The 15944-nt window shown below is 41.6% G+C and overlaps 1 protein-coding gene across 1 annotated transcript in view; it reads left to right on the top strand.

Annotated features, from left to right (window-relative positions):
* The window catches only part of LOC124774904 (T-box transcription factor TBX5-A-like), a 177124-nt gene that overhangs the window by 144368 nt on the left and 16812 nt on the right, over positions 1-15944 (top strand). The gene's annotated exons all lie outside the window — the stretch shown is intronic.

The raw sequence follows: 15944 nt of genomic DNA, 5'->3' as shown, positions 1-15944 counted from the left end.
ATCCTTGCTCCGAGGAATGCGTATATATTGATTATTAATGTGTCCAGATCACTAGTAAAAAAAAAAAATTGTGTAACGACAAAGTCATCCGTACCCCATGGAATGAGGGGAGGGGGTTAACAACACTCTTGAGTAACGTCAAGACGCTTAAATTTGTCGCAACATACCATCGATGAGATCATGTGCAAATTGTCCACATTTCAATGGCGGTTCTGCGTTAAGTCACGCGCAGAACATGGTCGTTGTCGATATCCAAAAGCAGCTCACTTCAATCAACTGAAACAGGTAGGCCATTCTGTTTTGTTGATACTAGCATGCAGAAGGAACGTTCCCACTATTGGCTGCAGAATCTCGTGTCTGTATCATAGAACACTGACATTACCCTCAACAATGATGAGATGTATACAGTGGCCCCTTGTAATGCCATCTCAGAACATCTCTCCAACACAACATTTTTGCACATACGAGACACAGAGTTGCGAGCACTAGATATTACCGGGTCGTACTGAAACGGCTTTTTCGATTATCAGGGTGCAAACAGATCTGAGTTTCGTCCGTAAACAACACCCGACGCCAATCCTGGAGTGTCCATTTTGTATAATTTCTTGCCCATCTGTAACAGAGTCCATGAGGTTGTGGTACACAATGTAATGCTCGCCATGGTCGTCGGGAATGGAGATTCGCATCATGCAATCGCCCTCCTAACAGTTTGATTCGATACATGGCGTCCTGTAGCCTCTTAGCATACCGAATTCAGTTATAGAGAAGGCCACGGTTCTTTTGACTCAAAAGTCGTAGGTATCGATCATCCTGTGCACCTGTCTAACGTGGACGGCCTGTGCGGTGTAAGTCCTCAAAACCACCTGCCACTTGGAACCGATTCCCTGTCCGCACCAAATGACTTTGACTCAGGCACACATGTCGAGCAACTTGTCTGGTTGACTAGCCTTCTGCGCCTAACGTGATGGTGGCCACTGTCCTTCCTGGCATGATAGTTATTCACTCTACTGTTTTACCATGCATCTCTAATGCATTCCTAATGGTGCCTTAACTTGAGCTGAAATGCTACAATTCATTCGAGTTCGACATTCTACCTTATGTATACCGCTCATGGTAACTTTGTGTATGTTTACAAATAACATCAGGGGTGACTTTCCGATCGAACAGTCACAGTAGCAACACACATGCACGGCGTATTGGGATGATGCAACACTTTTGTTGATACGTGTACCTTCCTTGCACTGCATTATGACATCAAATAGTGTACTCGTCCTGGTGACACGCACTCATTAATAAAATGTGATGCTAGTGTGTGTAGGCGTAAATGACAATCAACAAGCAGTAGAAAAGGACCAACGGAAGGATGAAATAAAGGATTTTATTTCCAACAACTAACAACCTAGACAGCAAATATACGTAACTTCCTTCAACAGAGTTTACTCTATCTGCATACTGGAGTTAACTCATTGCCCATTCTCCATAGAGATTAAATTTCTCTGGTTGTCTCTACTTATTAGTCATTTGAGAATCGAGGCAAAGAGTAATTTGCTTACATTGATATGCGAGAACCATTCTTATAGAGTGCCAGCATTGTAGTCAATGAGTACGCTCCGGCAGAATGACAAGTAGTTTGCTAAACTCAACTAGTCTCTAACAGGTCATCTGAAATAACATGTTGCGGGGCCACTACCATTTAATTAGGCTGGAAAACGTAATTCAGCCATATCGGAATTTCCACCTATATCACATCAAGAATGAAGATGGAAATTATATAATTAAAACATCTCAAAGAAATAGGTAGTTACGATGACTGTGGTCTTCATATATCTGAGTATTACTCCTAAGGAATTCTTTCTCAATAATAAGAATGTGTTAAGGTATATAAATTGTTAGAATTCATTAGATAATAATTTAACGTGTGGCACTTATCTTAATTCAAACCAGAATCTGTAAAAATTTTGCTTAGATTCCGTAACTCTGTAACTGTTGCTTTCACAATCTTTTGAACTACTTCACAGGGCATTTCTTATATTAAAAGCAATAACATTTGGAACGTTCTAAGTAATTCAAAACCGAAGTAAATAAATAAATTTGGTCCAAAGCCGAAATAAGTTGTCATTTTAATTTAATTTAAATTCTACTTCAGCGCAAGTTTTGCATTAGTTGCTGAAACTTACCACGACAACTTGAGCGTCAATTAACGCATTTGGTTTTGCAGCGTAATTTCTACAATATTAATGTGACACACTATCATAGCAACTATTAGACATACGGTGAAGATGCTTAATTCTAGACACCAAGTTAACGTTGAATACTGTAAGAACTGCATCTCTTATGAATGCCTGTGGAAATAAACATTAATTCCATCCTCACGTTCTACTTGATAGCTTCAGATCTCCAGTTGTACTTTAGCGCACCTCATTAAAAACTAAACCTCATTAAAAACGAAAATAAATCAAAATCCATGCACCGGCACGCCTATGGGGGCTGTAGCGATTTCGGAGGTTTGCTCCCACGCTGTGTGATGTGCCACGAGCGTCAAGGCCAAGACTGCGACCTCACGAATTTCTTTGTTAGATACAGGAGCAGTTAGTCTGACTCTCGTTCGATACTGTACACGACAGGCATGTAGTACAATCGAAAGTGTAAGCTGTTGGAGCTTAAAAGTTACTGACGAAAAGACTTCCAGGACTGGGTGTGATGCACCCCCAAACATCTTAAACCTTTTCACCTGACCTTTTTTCTTAGACTATATAGTCCAGCTGGACAAGACATCCTGACCGAGACCGTCATATGTAACTAAACAATGATCATCTTTTTTGCTTGTTATTTACGCCATTTGATACCAGCAGTCAATGGGACAATGTACAGTCCTACATTCGATTTCCTTCTGGTTGAGGCCAGTGAATGCAAACAGTTTTGCTTCTTACGTAGTTGCAAAATATAGGAGACACACACATTTTTATATTTGTGTCAAACATAGTGGCTCAGTATCGTATTTTTTAAATAATAAGGTTTGTTACAGTAGAATAGGGCTCGTTTTCGTTTTTTAATAATCTCTGTTACAGGAAAATTATATCTCGAATTATCACAGTACCGCCTTCTTCTAAAATTTCAGGGGGATCCTCGTGCGTTTTTCGGTTTATCGCAACTTAACCCATTGACGTCGTATTTAGATACCCTACTGGCTGCTGTGAAATAGAACTGAATACACATCAGCTTGTATGATAGCTTTACACATCAAGTAGTATGACTGTTGAGTATGACATATGTAAACAGCCGTACATAATCGAAACACTTTTTACACCGCCATGCCCTTTCACTTCTTTTCCTCTGCGACTACAGCTTGTCATTTGATGCGATTGGATTTATTTATGGATGGACACGAGCTGTTCTTTTTTTTTTTTTTTTTTGCAATATTTCTGAGAACTTCTTTGAAAATTAAGTAATTTACAAAACCCGCATATTTTCCAAATGAATTTACGAAGAACTTAGCAGGATGCACCCAGACTATGACAATGTATCTGCTCTGGCCTGGATACATGCACCGATTCGGTTGTGAAACGTGTCGTAAACCCGTTGTATCCTCTTATAAGGTAAACTGGCACACAGTTTTTTTAACTGCTCTTTGGTATCTCGAATAATGACACTGGGATCGATTTAACGTCCGAGCCGGTGGCAGGTCCAGAGATCCTTACTGGGCAACAAAGTACCTCAACATCAGGCAGGTATTTCATAGAGACATGTACGATGTGTCGATGAGCATTATCCTGTTGAAAAATGACACCACAACAGTGTCGCATGACAAGTAATTACGTGAGGACGCATGATGCTCGTTGTGCCGTCAGAGTTGGCTTATCCCCTATCAGTCGTAATCTGAAGTCGTATCCGATAGCTCACTACGCTCTGGCACCGGGAGCAATACCTCTGTTCCCCTCTGAAACAATGGAAGACTGAGATCTCTCCCCAGAACGCATAGGGCTGTAATTTCCTATTCCGTCTGCTGATAGTTTCCGACAAGTAGTGCGCGATGACACACTATGTTGCAAGGAGTGCATCACTTGTTCTCGGATATCAGGTGCAGAGGTGAAGAGGTTACGATGTGCTTGGTGCACAATACGGCGGTCTTCCCTTCTGCAGGTCATACGTGTCCGACTGGGACCTTGGAGTGGGTATACCTGCCCTCACGTTTCCGTGCAGTCCAATATCGGCTCACTCTCACGTCTGAAAGCTCCACAAACCTGGATATTGCACGATTCGACCATTCGGCCTGATGAAGACCCATAATAAAGCCTTAATCAACGTCGATCAGGTTCTGATAAGTCTGTCTCATAAGTACACGCCATCCTCATGTCCACCACAGTGGTCAGTCAACATCTAACAGTTAACAACATTAAACATGAACGACAAATGCGTTCTAGTGGCTGTTCTATGTCACAGAGAACTGTAACTCCAATCATTTACACACCCGGAAATTCTGTGTACGTGTATGAAGTTACAATGAATCCGACCATATCTTCTGGGTGCTTCTCTTTCTTTGTCACATAATGTTATAATATTTCAGTCTGCTGCAAATATTTCTGTCTTGTTAGCGGCCAAGAAATCAAGACCAAGTAGTTTCCTTCTTTATAACATGTTTCCTTATTTGAAACCACTTGCATCCTAAATGTAATTTTCTCGACTGAAACAATGTTCTGCTTCTGCCTCCCCATGGTTCTAGCTTACAACGATTAGTCCTAATCACCCTCTTCATTGACGCACAATTCACCGAAGTGATGTCAAATAGAAAGACGTGCACCAGGTGGCTGAACAACCTCAGACGATTCTCCTCACCAATAGTTGCATAAAACCATTCTCTTTACCATTTGACTCTTGTGTCCTGTCGAACTTGACAGTTTCATCCATGAAATACTTTGTTGGTGGGATCTGTGCTTATGTTTCAGTAAGTCGGTCTTTTTTCATTGCAGCATACAGGGTGTTACGGGTATAGGTGCAGATATAGTGATAACTGGTACCTTAATATGTAAGCACTTCAGTTTAAGTTGTTTTTTTTTTGTGTCTAACAGTCTTCCTGCAAACAGTCTCATAATGTAGTATCTAATGTTTTCAGCACAGTGGTAACAGTGTCATGAAGGGGACTACGCCTGTCAGTACAGACACTCCCATTTTGCATCCAAGCATCTACACTTCAGTACCTGACCTGCTTTTGCCAAGTGTACTTGGAAGTACTAACCAACCTAGAAACATAGTATTCGTGATACCTGTAATACTTAATCTGCAAATGAAGTAAGTACTGATGTAAGATCGCTCAGTGCACTGTCCTCAGTCATCAATACAAATGTCTTCACTTATATCCCTAAGACTCTGTTTAACAGACACTCATTTTTAACTTTATTTTCACCTGAGTTAACAGGAATTACTGTCTCAGATATGAGGCGGGCGGCGTAATGGCCTCCGTTTAACGATTCACTAAAGTGTTTGTTGGCACCGCTGACCATTTTTTATTGTGCCAGTCTCTGGATAGCTGTCGCTGTATCCCGTAATTGTAACATATTCGGGCCGGTCGGGGTGGCCGAACGGTTCTAGGCGCTACAGTCTGGAACCGCGCGACCGCTACGGTCGCAGGTTCGAATCCTGCCTCGGGCATGGATGTGTGTGATGTCCTGAGGTTAGTTAGGTTTAAGTAGTTCTAAGTTCTAGGGGACTGATGACCTTAGAAGTTACGCCCCATAGTGCTCAGAGCCATTTTTGTAACATATTCGTTTTTCTTCACAGTCCTGCTTGTGACTTGGTTTCCTGCAAATGTTAAAAATACGACGCTCTCGTCTTCGGCCGTCGTTGTGATGGTTCTTAATGCTTTCTCGAAGCCAACTGTTACTTGTACTATTTCCTGAAACGTCGTAAAATGTACCAATCTCTGTACAAACGGCGAATGAGCGTGTTCAATGTCCCCAGCTCAGATTTTAAGTAGTGAACCCGTGATCCTGACTGTTTAAGGAACTAAACTCCCACGAATGAAAAGTCGTAATCGTTAGTTATGTATCGCACAATGATACGAGTGTCACTCAAAAAGAAATGCACACTATTTTTCTTAATCCACCTTTTATTCTACATGTTTGAAAGTTTTACAGTGTGTAGATACATCCTTTAGGAACATTATTTTCATTTCTCCACATAATTTCCATCCCTCTCAAATGCCTTACGGCATCTTGGAACCAGCGCCTTTATACTCACACTGTAAAATTCTGGACCAACCTGTTGGAGCCACTGTTTGGCAACGTGCACAAGGGAGTTCAAATGGTTCAAATGGCTCTGAGCACTATGGGACTTAACATCTATGGTCATCAGTCCCCTAGAACTTAGAACTACTTAAACCTAACTAACCTAAAGACAGCACACAACACCCAGCCATCACGAGGCAGAGAAAATCCCTGACCCCGCCGGGAATCGAACCCGGGAACCCGGGCGTGGGAAGCGAGAACGCTACCGCACGACCACGAGATGCGGGCCACAAGGGAGTCAGCATCTTCAAACCTTGTTCCACGAAGAGAGTCTTTCAGTTTCCCAAAGAGATGATAGTCACATAGAGCCAGGCCAGGACAGTCAGGCGGGTGTTTCAGTGTTGTCCATCCGAGTTTTGTGATCTCTTCCGTGGTTTTTTGACAGGCAAGTGGCCGTGCATTGTCGTGCAACAGAAAAACATCCTGCTTTTGCCGATGTGGTCGGAAACGACTCAGTCGAGCTTGAAGATTCTTCAGTGCCGTCACATATGCATCAGAATTAATGGTGGTTTCACTTGGCAAGAGTCCTTCGCAATCGAAAAACACCGTAGCCATTACTTTTCCAGCCGAAGGTGTGGTTTTGGTTGTTTTTTTTCTTGGGTGAATTTGCATGATGCCACTCCAATTATTGCCTCTTTGTCTCTGGTGATAAATGATGGAGCCATGTTTCGTCACCTGTTACAATTTTTCCAAGAAATTCATCTCCACCATTCTCGTACTGTTCCAAAAGTTCGCTGCGTACCGTTTTTCTTGTTTCTTTGTGAGCTACTGTCAACATCCTGGGAACCCACCTGGCACAAACCTTTTTTAATGCCAACACTTCCAGTATTCTGCAAATACTTCCTTCCCCTATCCCTACGTAGTGTGACAATTCGTTCACTGTGATGCCTCTGTCAGCAGTCACCAATTCGTTAACTCTCTGCACACTGTCCGGAGTGTGTGCAGTACGAGGCCTGCCACTGCGAGGACAATCCTCAATATTGCCTGCCCGCTTTCATCAAGTAACCCGCTTGCCCACCGACTAACTGTACTGCGATCGACAGCAGCATCTGCATACACCTTTTTCAACCTCTTGTGGGTGTTTCCCACTGTCTCGTTTTCACAGCACAGGAATTCTATGACAGCACGTTGCTTCTGACGAACGTCAAGTGCAGCAGCCATCTTGAAGATATGCTGTAACAGTGCCACTCACAGGAACAGGTTGAACTAAGTTTGAAAACAAGCGGGAAGGATGAATCTACACATTGTAAAACTTTGACACATGCAGAATGAAAACTGTATTTTTTCAAAATTAGTGTGCATTTCTTTTGGACTCACCCTCGTACAATGTTGCAAGTGTATTCAGAGATATCTGTAGATACTGTCTGCAGAATGTGCTGCAGGTCGTAAAAAAGTAATAAATTAAAACGTCAGGCCTGGTGCAGCAGTGTTTCTTCATGAACAGCGACAATGTAGGAGGAGAAAAACTTTGCTTTCATCATTTTGTGGCTGGTGTCAGTGTAAAAAAGTGTAATAAAGGTTCGAAATTCTGTGTCAAGTTTGTCAGAAATCCCTAATTACTGCCATTTTCAAATACTGAATGAATTTAGTCTGGATAATTTGCAGTTCGTGTACTATGCAGTCTCAGGATGTATATACCGTTTCTAGCTGTAATACATGGTTTATCGCGTCAAACCTTTAACATAAGGTTATAGTTCTTAGTGAATAGATTATGACAACATTTTAAGTTTTTAACCCTGCAACTGGGACCAAGCTGCGGGTTAGCAGTTTACTAACACACATAACTGAACGCGATTTTCAGTATAGTCTTCACCACTTTTTCGGGTCTGAGCATTGATACTCGGAATTCTGTCAGCAGACTTTTCAACAGATAAGCTCGTTTGCATACGTAGGCTATGAATATTCTCTTTCTGAGTTCATTTATTCATACACGTAAAATCAGAACAATTGCTCTTATTAATTCATTGCAAGCAATTTTTTTTCCAAGCAGCTTCGACGATAATGATATCCTACATATCCCTCTGTACTGTTAGCTGTGTTGTTAATTTGTCAGTTATAGTACAAGGTGTACAACTTTGCTTCCGCCGTTTCTTCCCCAGCATTTGAGGCTTCGATGAAACAAATTGGTTACACATGTACCATTCAAAGTATTTTCCATCGTTGGCCACTACTTTCTCCCATCTTTCGGGCAGCGTACGAATCCCGCGTCGAAAAAATTGTTCATCTTTTGAAGCGATCCACGAATCGACCCAATTTGTGACTTCTTTATGAAATCGGAAGTGTTGGTCAGCCAGGCCATGCACCATTGATCTAAACAGGTGATAGAGGGAGCAATGTCTGGAGAATACGGCGGGCGGGGTAGGACTTCCCATTTTAACGTTTCCAAGTACGTTTTGACCTCTTTTGCAACGTGGGGTCGAGCATTGTCGTCCTGAAAAATCACTTTATCGTGCATCTCGCTGTATTGCGGACGTTTGTCTTTTAATGCTCTGCTCAAAGGCATTAATTGCGTTCGATAACGAGCACCTGTGATTGTTTCACTTGGCTTTAACACCTCATAGTACACGACGCCGAGCTGGTCCCACCAAATGCAGAGCGTGATCTTGGAGCCGTGAATATTCGGTTTGGCCGTCGACGTGGAAGCATGGCCGGGATATCCCGATGATTTTTTGCATTTACGGTTATCGTAATGAACCCATTTTTCGTCCCCGGTCACAATGAGATGCAGAAATCCCTTCCGTTCTTGCCTCAGAAGCAACTGTTCACAAACACACAAACGCCGTTCAACGTATCTTGGTTTCGCCCCACAAGGGACACAAGTTCCTTCTTTCTGAATCATGCCCATAGCCTTGAGACGTTTTGAAATGGCTTGCTGTGTCACTCCCACTAATCGTGCCAATTCTTCTTGTGTTTGACGCGAGTCTTGAATCAGCAATGTCTGCAATTCTGCATCTTCGAGAACATTGTCTCTTCCTCCACTATGCCGGTCTACGACATTAAAATCACTGTTGTTGAAGCGTTGAAACCACTCACGATACGTTCTTTCACTAATAGCGTCCATACCATTGGATGAGACTCAGCCGTTGTTTTCTTCATACTGAAACAAACAGTAACACCTCCCGCAAATGACGAGAATTAGACTCGTAAACTGACATTTTCAATGAAGAACAACTTTATGAAGCAGACACAAATCGACTAATGTTTCAATGAGGTTATGTTGACCGAGGTCCAAGCTAACTGCCTGACGTCTGCGATCTGTTTCTTTCGACCGCTACTTACCGTTGTCGCCACCTATTGGCAAACGGCGAAAGCAAAGTTGTACATCTTTTATATGAGCTCAGAATAGCTGCACCTTCAAGTTTTCGAAAAATATATTGAAATCCTCATCATTTTTACACTATGCGCTAATGCATATGGCAACAAGGAAAAACCTTTTATTGAGTTATCGCTACGCAAACAATTACTGCGTCCTCGCCACGAGATGTCCGCTGTCAAAAAGATGAGGATACGATAAGAGGAAAGTGCAAGCGCAAATAGTGATTTCCTGGAGGCAAACTTCAGCCGGCTTATTGTAGGCGTGGTTCAGTGGGCAAAGGTGGTAATACAGAGTGTAGCGTCTGCGCCCGCTGACATTCCAGTAAGGTGCAGCGACTTCTGACATGCATGTAGCAGGCTACTTGCCGACTCGCTTGGAAGATCACTCCATTTTTCCTTTAATTTTCATTTCATAATCTCTCTTTACAATCCAGTGATAGTATTTTTTAGATTGCCCATGGTTGAGTGGATCCCTCCCATTTAACTAGTGCGGCAAAATTAGCCACCTCAGCAGAGTTCAGAAAAGTGTTTAAATCCATCACTGCCTTCCTTACCAAAAGTCAAGCGAGATCGCCTGCGCTCTACCGTAGGACAGACTTATTGCTACTGCCCCGAACTGTAACAGTGTTACTTCGCCGCCTCATCGTCACAATCTCGGGACACCATCATACACCACTGCACGTCATCAGAACCGTAGGATATCCCAGCTTTCACCCGCTAATGACACGACACTTGCAGACCAAAGCAGAAACTTTCTGCGTAATGCAAATACTTCAACCCAACAAGGAGTAACAAGAGAGCTGAACGCCCCACTGTCCTTTTCTTAAGTTTTTCACTTCCGCGTATCCACGGAAACACTTTTTAAATATCCGAAGTTTATGAAAAAATTAACTATGCAAATTTATTCTTCACTTCAAATGAATACTATTTTTAAATATTTCAAGGTCATAAATCAATAAGAAAATAATGGTACCGGTAATACAGAAAACAATGAAACTTAAGTCTGCGTTCCTCAATGCTGTAGATGCCTGTCGATGCTACTGCTGTATGAACGTGTACTTACAAGGTCCTCCGTTAATGAAATTTCTCTCTAAAGCATACGGCCAGTCGTTCTTTTAGTAGTATTTGAACTATGAAACTTCCCGGGGCTAATAACACAGAATTTGTCGCTGTATTAATGACAGCGATTTAAAACCAGTCACTAATAATCTGTATGCAGAGTGTCTTCCGCAGTTTTGAATGAAATTAACCACACTGGCTGTGACATACTTTTTATTAAGTCACGACCGGTTTCGCTTCAATTGAATACGAATCCTCAGGTGAAAAGACTCTTATTAACAAGTCACCGCCTTGCCTGCTGCCGCTCAACAGCCTTCCTGCTTGTGGCACTGATCTGCTGTCCCCTTCATTCTAATTGTGGACTACCGTTATTGGCGCGCTATTTGTGTAAAACTTGACTTGAATAATGGGGAGTGGCACTATCGGAGTTACCTTACGGTGATGTCTTGTTAAAAAGAATCTTTCTCACCTGAGGATGCGTCTTCAGTTGTCGTAGAACCGCTCGTGACTTTTAACAAAAAGTATTCTATAGCCAGTGCGGATCATTTTTCAAAATGTGGAAATTTGGCTGCGGTTGGCCCCAGTTTGAAATAACATGTCTTCCGTAATACAGTGGTTCAGTATTTCAAAATTACGTTTTCAGAAAGTAAGAGCGGTCAAAGGACGAAGTCTTTTACTTTATATTTTCCATTATTGATTCTTTGCGCAACACAAAGATCAAAGGTCCCTTTCTAACATAACAATACACTAGGAACTTACAATGAGTATTACACAGGTACTCAAACTATCTCCTCCAGATAATTCAATCTTGTACATACTCTTGTTCTGCAGAAATCTTCTTATTGGCATCTGTACATTTTGGAGCCAAGTAGTTATTTTACTACACAATTAATACCGATTGTTGCTGTGGTACTACAAGCACTAAGGTTATTATAAATAGGGCTCTACATTTATAACGGCATCCTGCGAAAAGACGAGTATCGTTTTATTACGTTTGTTGTTGTTTGGCGAACAACTTCTGTCAGAAAGCGGCGAAGAATGTACTAAACAACCAAAATTGCCAGCTCGACACATGCCATATTAACATGACTAACAGGACAAAACACACCGGCTAGCACGTTCCTTGTTTCTTTCTGAGAAACGTTTTGGAGGAAACCAAACAACCGTCGAACTGCTATCTCTCCTTCCCAAGAACTCATCGTACGACGTTAAAGTACATCGCCCCGTAAAAAAAGCCTTGTTGCTCCATTATCTCTGTAGATAAGAAATTTCCCGGTATAATCTACTGGTAAAGTCATTTTTTCTTAGCACAGTTATTTGTCTAAATCTTATATGTCTTACGAAATATCGAGAGAGTCCAAGATACGTTTGGTATCCTGAACTGAATGTTAGAGGTTCTCCTTCATAATTCGAAAGCTCTACTACTACTACTAATAATAATAATTATTATTATTATTATTATTAGACCTTAAATTAGGAGCAAGACTAAATTATTTCAAACTAGTATGGAGCCTTATTGAAGACAAGACTGATATCACTGGAAGACTATAATTAAACCTCCACATACAACTTTTGTGTTGTACGAATAACACGAGCCCACATGTGTGAAGCGCCGAGAGCGACGACTGCGTTTTTATCGCGAATGAAGATCTTAGATTAAGTTTTTTTTCAATTGCCTTTACTAGAAATGCGTAAGATAAAGCATGCACTGTGATATCAGTCACACCGCCAGTCGCCGATCTTTCTGTGGATGGCTATCAACAGCTGACTTTGAAAGGACAAGGCGGAGTTCTACAGATCACTGTAAACGCGTTACCCCTCATTCAATGTAATCAATTAATATCGGTAAAACTCCTATGTTCCCGAAACTGAAATGAAGTTCCCGCTCTTAAACTGAGATCATCTCATAAAACCACCAGGACTGCGTTTTTTTTCCGATCAACATTACTTAGAAGACGTCGTGCTAGCAATCCCCAGACTTTTGTGTCAGTCTGAGTACGGACTGTGTGGTATCAGCAGATATGGCTTCGATGTTGGAAAGAGGGGCAGGGGATAGGGGGTAGAGCAGGCAACCTCTGGCCACGGCTCCCTCCGCACTGGACCCGCAATCACCACCTCGACAGCAGGACGCCTCATTCGCTGACCTTGGAGCAGTGTATTGGCGGCTCGATCAGCTCACCTTTATCTTTCCTATTCACTTTTTGTACTACCCTTAGATCGCCTATCACAGCTATGACCAACGGAAAACCCTAATAATGTTTGACTGCCAGACTACTGAGATAACGGATTGGGTGTCGCTTCTCTATCGCTAGTCTTTTGATTCAGTGTCACAACAACGGTTCCTCGAGCAACTGCTTTCGTATCGAAAAGCTAATCAGAATTGCTTATGAAACGAGGATTGCTCGATAAGAATAACATGGCACGTTATTCTGAATCAGACTTATGCACAGACACATAACTATTTTTGTGTGTTCGTAGGGAAGTGGAATAACCAAACCTATGTTCCTGGTGAATAATGTTGATTGCAACGTCATGCATTTTTGAGAATACCTGATTATTTACGACAGGGTTCTATTGCAGTAATATGCAGTCAAATTTTCGCAAATATTAGCCTGGTGTAAAGACTGGCTGTCTCCTAAAATCGGAAAATCCAAAGAGCTGTGTATCGAAAAAAATCTTCGTGGTATTTGAATGCATTCTTAAGTCATAACTGGCCCAGCCATTTTATACAAATAACTGGGAGTAAAACTGCATGGCGACAAGAAAATGAACGAAATCATATGCCTCGTCGTGAGTACAGAAAATGAGAGCAGTTATTTGATAGGACACTGGCAAACAACAGTTGTTCCATGGAAGACGTTCCTGAAAAAACGCTTGATCATCCGTACTGCAATACTGCATAAGGGTGTGAAAATCGTATAAGATTGCACTAACTGTGGATATTGAATGTTTTCAAAGGTGAGCAAGTATGCTGCTCATGGGTGTCTTTGACTCCTAGGTGTATTTACAGAAATTTTGAAAAATCTTCTCTGGTACACTGTCACGGAAACCAAGCAGCCATTCGTTCTACATTTGGTGAGTGGAAAGATAAAAAAGTATGTTTGACTATGCTAAAATGTCAGTTAATTGCGTGCTTTGAACAGTAAACAAAAATTTAGATGTTCTCAGTGGAATTATGTCTCTCAGATTAAGACTGTTGTGACCGATTAATGCTGCTCAACTAATATTAGTACTAATGCAAATATAAATACGCTTATCGTTGAACAACAAAAAATTACGTTAGTCCTAATATTGTGTAACACATTGACTGTTGCGACTCACCGTGCCCAGTGGACAGGGTTTCTGTACATCGGATACTCAAATCTTCAGACGTTCCCGTCACAGCAACTCGTGGAGACAGCAAGATTATTTGGATGTTGACTTGGAGTTCTAGCGCATTCATCCATGTTATTACAGACAGTTAACGGTTTTAACACTGCGGCGTCAGGAATGAGCGTCATCAAAGACAGTAGTGACAGTGTTTCGCTTGCCTTTAAGATAAGAGCTAGAGCAAAACATCGTCATCTAACGGCCCATTGTTGCCGTTATGATTCAGGTTACGTTTTACTTCTAGCACAGAGCGTGTTTCCCCCCAGCAGAAACGGCCCCAGTTCAGCACAGAGAGTCCAAGGCGCTGGAGTCCAGTCATGAGCTGTGCGGCTGGTCCCGGCTTCGAGTTCTCCCTCGCGCATAGGTGTGTGTGTTTGTCCTTAGGATAATTTAGGTTAAGTAGTGTGTAAGCTTAGGGACTGATGACCTTCGCAGTTAAGTCCCATAAGATTTCACACACACATCAGCACAGAGACTTGTGCAATTCGCACGATATCTTGCTTACAGTTCAATAGAGGAAATGGAAAATGAAACGTTAAAAGTGCCAAATCTGACATGTTTTCTGTTTGTAGCGTACATAACTGATTTTTATCCTAAAAGTTGAGAAGGTATTCTGATACCACGGAATTATGCTGCTCACCGCATCACTACAAAATAATAACGAGACTCACTATAGAAAATAAATACTTTATTAAGAACATTCTAAGTGCCATACCACAAAACTTAATGCTCCTAAGTGCCAAGAGGAAAGTTTCTGCAGACTGATTATTGTAAGGAATAAAACAGCAACCAGTCACTGTTAATAACGCAATTTATTTACACAAATAGCGTCGTTACCGGTTTCGAACCGACAGATTCATTTTCAGACGGCTCTTCAAAATTTATACTAAATTTTTCGTTGTTTATATTAGCCATTAGCTGGTTTTTATCCAACAGCTAATGAAAACAACAAATGTAATGTGACAGTGAACAACCGTCTGAAGATGAGCCTTTCGATTCGAAAACGGTAACACCTCTAATTGTGTAAATAGCGTTATTAAGAATGTTGGTTGGTGTTTTCTTCCTTGTAAGAATCAACCTGTACTGATTAGAGAGTCATAGTCTCAAAAATGTCAGTTTTCGATAAAATAGCAGGAAGAAATCATTTGTTCAAGTACCATTAATGCTGAGGCACTATGTTTTACATGTGGTAATACAAGTTAAGGAAAAAAAGCATTACGTTTTTAACTGGGTGGAATTATAGTCAACAAAAACACTGAAAACTCAATTTTGGACCTCCAATAGGAAGTACATCTTGGCACAAAGATCATACTATCAGTTAACTCACGTCTGAAAGACTTTCTCCATTGTTTGGCACCTGGCACAGGGACATGCAATATACTACCGAGAACAGAATAGCAGTGAAAATGCGTTTGCGAAATTAGGCTTCGCAACATTCGCATAAGGCAGAACGTATTTCGTCTGTCGAAGTAACACGTTTTCATGTCTCCTTGGTCCACTAATGATGGCTTTCACCAATTATAGGTGGATCTTACTGAGAGCAGGAGTGAGCAATACTCAAATGTATCTACCACTTTAAGTGTGCATTCATTGCGATTCCCTCCCGAGAATCAGTTGACACGTGTTTAAGGAAGAACCAGCTTTTGTGTCTTGCAGCAATAAGCTCGTAGTGAAGCGTTTTCTAACTACAAGAGTGAATAAAGGTTAACGATCTGATCCACTAAACCGTCTTTTAGTTGGAAGACCATGACGTATGCCAGTGGTAGTAAATCAGTAGGATGTCATACAGCCTGTGAAAGCCGCCATTTCTTTCATGGATGCTTCCGAAGACAGTTACTCCTGCTTGCCGATCCGCCACATTTACACCCACTGTGAACAAAATAGGCGTTGGACTTTACCAACGCCGCCGACCCTTTGAAC

Source organism: Schistocerca piceifrons, chromosome 1, assembly GCF_021461385.2.
Source record: "Schistocerca piceifrons isolate TAMUIC-IGC-003096 chromosome 1, iqSchPice1.1, whole genome shotgun sequence".
Taxonomy (NCBI): Eukaryota; Metazoa; Arthropoda; class Insecta; order Orthoptera; family Acrididae; genus Schistocerca; species Schistocerca piceifrons.
This window is presented reverse-complemented; position numbering and strand designations above follow the sequence as displayed.